General features: G+C 32.5%; 1 long non-coding RNA gene across 1 annotated transcript; it reads left to right on the top strand.

Moving 5' to 3' along the window:
• Positions 1–259: 259 nt before the first annotated feature.
• LOC136070928 (uncharacterized) lies at positions 260–2389 on the top strand. The gene is made up of 3 exons (XR_010632205.1): positions 260–436; positions 1040–1091; positions 2144–2389. It is a non-coding gene; the product is annotated as an uncharacterized LOC136070928 (long non-coding RNA).
• Positions 2390–4554: the final 2165 nt, after the last annotated feature.

Below are 4554 nucleotides of genomic sequence, written 5' to 3'. Positions count from 1 at the left end.
ATGTGTGTGTGTGTGTGTGTGTGTGTGTTTGCATGAGAGTTTTGTCGGCAATCCTTAGTCGTTGGCTTAAAAAAATAATTTAATAAGATTTGTGCAATTTTAATCTTAATTTTGGAAAGGTGTAATGTACTACTACTGTAACGTCCTAGTCAGTTAAAAAAAAAAGTGTAAAGTCAGATTTTTAATGGACCACACGTGCCCCACCTACCCATTCACTACCCACCACTCATCTCACACTACCACTACATCACTTGGCCGGCCATCCCTTCTTATTTTCTTTTCTTTCTTTTCTTTTCTCTCATACACTCCTCTCTATTGTTACAGCCTCTCTCACCGGTACTTCCACACCACCACCACCATTTCCACCACCATTCTCCAGCAAGATTACCAGAAAATTCTTAAGAACCCATAAACACCTTCACATCCTTTTTTTGAGGTAAAAATATCTAATATTTTTGGTGGGTTTTACACTTTTGCTTGAGGTTATTTTTATCTAAGCTTTTATAATTATACCCATGTGATTTATAAGTATTGGAAGTGATATTTATGTGTTTGTATGTATGGGCTTTGTATTGGTGGAATTATTTGATGAGTAGGTATATGGTTTGTGCTAATGATGACTACTTAAGGTTTATGTTTGGTGGGAAATTTAGGGGTTTTGAGTTATAACATGTGATGGTTGGTAAATCTAATTTTTCCATTGCCATTGGGTTTATTTGGAGTTAGTTGAAGTCCTAAATTTCTTGTCTTGAAGGATATTTTGATTTTGCTTTCATGGGTCTCTTAATGATGTAGTGTAAATTTTATGGAAGTTAGTCATGATGTTGGAGAAGATATTAAATGGGTTAACTTTATAAATTGGAGTTTATGCCTTGTAAATCAATTTGTTGAGAAACTTTAGAAGTGGAATATATTATTATTGATGAGGTTAAATACTAGGCTTGCCTAATTAAGTGCTCATTTGGCAATTCCTAAATTGTAACTAGATACAATTTCACGCTCTATGCTTATTGTGATAGGTTTACTTGATATTGTTTAGGTTTTAGCTAATCTCCTTGGAGCTTGGAGAATTAGGCTTTTGCGGTTGAGAGGTAAGTAGCTTTTTAATGGGAATTTTGAAAAATAACCATGTTGCATAAATGTTGTTTTTGGGTTAGACACGCTTTTGGAAACTACCTATGGAAACTATATTTTTCTAAAAACTATTGTGTCATAACCTTAAAATATATATGATTATATATGAAAATGCATCATATTTGGTATTGTATTTGGAGAAATGCATGAATTGTTGATATGAAGAAATGAGCATATTTTATTTAATCTTTGATAAGGAAATCATGGATTTTATGGTATATTATAAAATTTAAAGATGCTTATCTTGTCTTGTTATGTGGGAAATTGATAGAAAATCTTTTGAGAAGAGTGAAGTTGAAAACCTTACAAACTTTGTGGAAGTTAGATTATTTAAGGTTTTTCTAAAATCACCCAGACATAAACTATGTGTTTCAAAGTATATGTAACTTGTGAGCTTTATGTGGTTTTAACACCATGTCATGTGTGATTTTCCAATGATCACCTGATTTGTTTTCGTAGTCTGTGACAACAGAATCAAACCTAGGTAGTTCCCTTTCACTTTGGATGACATGTTCTTCCCTGCTACCCATGGGGGAAGAGGTTCCTTGATTGTGTGTGGGTGAGGCTGCTGCCCATGGGGCAAGAGACCACATGCAAGAAAGGTCCTATTTGACGCGCTCTCTCTGTTGCCTATAGGGGGAGAGAAAAACCTTGAGGGTATGGGTGAGGCTGCTATCCATGGGGCCAAGATTCTGCATACCAGAGAGGACAATATCATGCCATTTGTTAATGGGTGGATCCCTGACCGATCTATGTGGTAGTGTGGTATATTTGTGATAATTTACCTTACGTTAGATATTATGGCTTTGGAAATTATATTGTTGGTGCTCACAGATTCTAGCATATAGTTTCAAGGTATTTACTTTGAGAAACTTTGTGTTTCATTATTCAATCATTTTTGTCATATCATATTACTATTATTGAAAATGGAACTTGCATTTCCCCCACCCCCATTAATTATGCTACTTACTGGGCTCTGTCTCATTCCATTATTTTATAAACTTTTCAGAGTAGGCAACAATCTTTTGAGACAACTTTTTGGTGGCTAACAGTGGTTAGACTAACTACTGATGGAGGCTGAACTTTTGTAATGGAGATATTAGATGATGTACATCTTAAAATAGGCTTGACTCATTCTTTTGTATATTATAGTGGTTGTGACTTTATTCCCACTGATAGGACAAGCTGATGATATGTAATTATTTATTCAGACCTCTATTCTTTTATGGCTAATGGTCCTCGTAATTATTGCTTAGAGTTCTGACTTACTTTGAGAGTATATTCAATGGAATTATTATGATAATTCTTGATGTTGGTACTTGATATGATTTTTGTGGATTGGATTGTCAAAAAGGAAAAATATATAGGTATTTTGAGACGTCTTTCTCGTGCTTTGGACCCTTTGGGGTTTGGGGCAGGACAACTACTATTGAACAAACTCTATAAGGTTTCAAAGGGGCATCAAATACCAAATAAAAGGAAAAAAAAGATAGAATTATCCTTTTTGGGGCCAATAAAATGTCAATTCTTTTATAACAACGCCATTTGTTACAATTTGCTGAAGTGGTTAACTGTAAGTGATGAATAATAACTTTTACATGGACTCACTACTCAATCGTATATGTCAAAATTTTAACCAAAGCAGTGGCAAAAATTGTCCATAGATTTTTTACAAAAAAAAAAAAAAAAAATCCTTTATTGTACATGTTCTTTCAAAAGTCACATGGCCACATATGGTATGCATGGGTTTTAGACCTAGAACGTTCAATAAATTGTTAAAGGGAGGGGTTCAAGGTTTTGAAGGTCAGACCGAGATTGAACCAAGGTCGAACCATGATGATATCATAATTAATTTAAATTTTTTTAAAAAGATAAATAAATATATTAAATTAGTAAAAGGAGAAAAAAAAGACTAAAATAGTCAAAATAAATATTGAAATTTATCTTTCAAATGTATTTTTTATATCATAACTTTCTTATGACAAATACAAAATATTAAATTATAAGCAAACATAAATTAGATATCAAGTTTCTTAATCAAGGGAGTTAATAACATAATGGAAATTGTTTTAATTTAGTGAAGAGATGGAATGTGTGTGTGTGTGTATATATATATATATACCCTTAACATTTTTGTGCTAGACTATATTTAAATTAATCTTAAGATTTTCTCAACAACCCAAGTTCATTTAAACGGTCAACTACTTATGAAATTTAAAATTTAAAAAACAAAGTGGTAAAATCTTGAAGGTTGGCAGACTTGCCCATTCAAAAATTACTTAAATACTAATACAAGGTCCAAGTAAATGGTTGACAGCCAAGCATTTGGTACAAGTAAAAGATAAGCGTTGAGTAAAAGATAAGGGATAATTCTGGTGCACAACTTGTGCCATAACTTGCTCATGTGGAGACACTTCTCCATCAACCATACCTTGCTACATGGGCGAGTTGTGGCGCAAATTGTGGCACCATGCCCAAATATAAGTGTTGACACCTTACACTTTGACAGCCAAACATTTACTGTCTAGTAGGAGACCGTGATAGAAAAAATTAATGTTATGAATACCGTTTTTTTGGTTTGTTTAGAAAAATGAAATATTTCGATACCGGCTTATTTTAGTATACCGTTTAGAATGTTTCGGGCTTCCAAAAAAAAAAAAAATATATATATATATATATATAATTTCATATCCTATTTTTCGGGCTTCCAAAAAAAAAAAAAAAAAATATATATATATATATAATTTCATATCCTATTACTCTTTAAAAAAATTAAAATTTATATTTTCATATATTTATAAGACTTGCAAAATTAATTTAATCCAACTCATAAGTCTTAAATTACTAGTATTATTTCAATTAAAATACACATTAATTCTTTTAATGCAGTAAAATGCCGAAATTGAAATAAGCTAGGGGCAGTGGCTTCATTCCTTCAACTAAGCACACTGCCCAAGACAAATTTATTTTTGGCAATATCATTGCCAAAATTCCTTTTTCTCTCTCCCACATCTGTCACATCATTTCTCTCTCCTCTCGCCTACTTTTTCTCAAAATTTTGGCAACACCATTACCGAAATTTGTGTCTCCTTATTTTCCTAAATAAGTTTGAGCAGTACCTATACCACAAATATTCAGCCAAAAGACTCTTTATATATTACACTTGTTTTTTTTCTCTTGCTTCTTCTTATAACCACACATGTCTTCTCACTTCTGTCTCCTCGATTTCTAGTTTCTACACTACCCACTTTTGAATTTCATCCCATCTTCATCTTCATCTTCACTTTTATGAGTTTATCACAGTATCACTTCTCTGCGTCTTCTATCAGTAACAAATGCTGCCTCTTCTCTAGTTCTCACTTTTAGTTTTTTTGAAAAAACCTAAAAGTTCATCTTCATCATCTCATTTACAAAGAATAG

This window comes from Quercus suber, unplaced genomic scaffold, assembly GCF_002906115.3.
Source record: "Quercus suber isolate HL8 unplaced genomic scaffold, Cork oak 2.0 scaffold_271, whole genome shotgun sequence".
In the NCBI taxonomy this organism is placed as follows: domain Eukaryota; kingdom Viridiplantae; phylum Streptophyta; class Magnoliopsida; order Fagales; family Fagaceae; genus Quercus; species Quercus suber.
The sequence above is the reverse complement of the archived record's forward strand: the minus strand, read 5'-3'. Positions and strand labels throughout refer to the sequence as shown.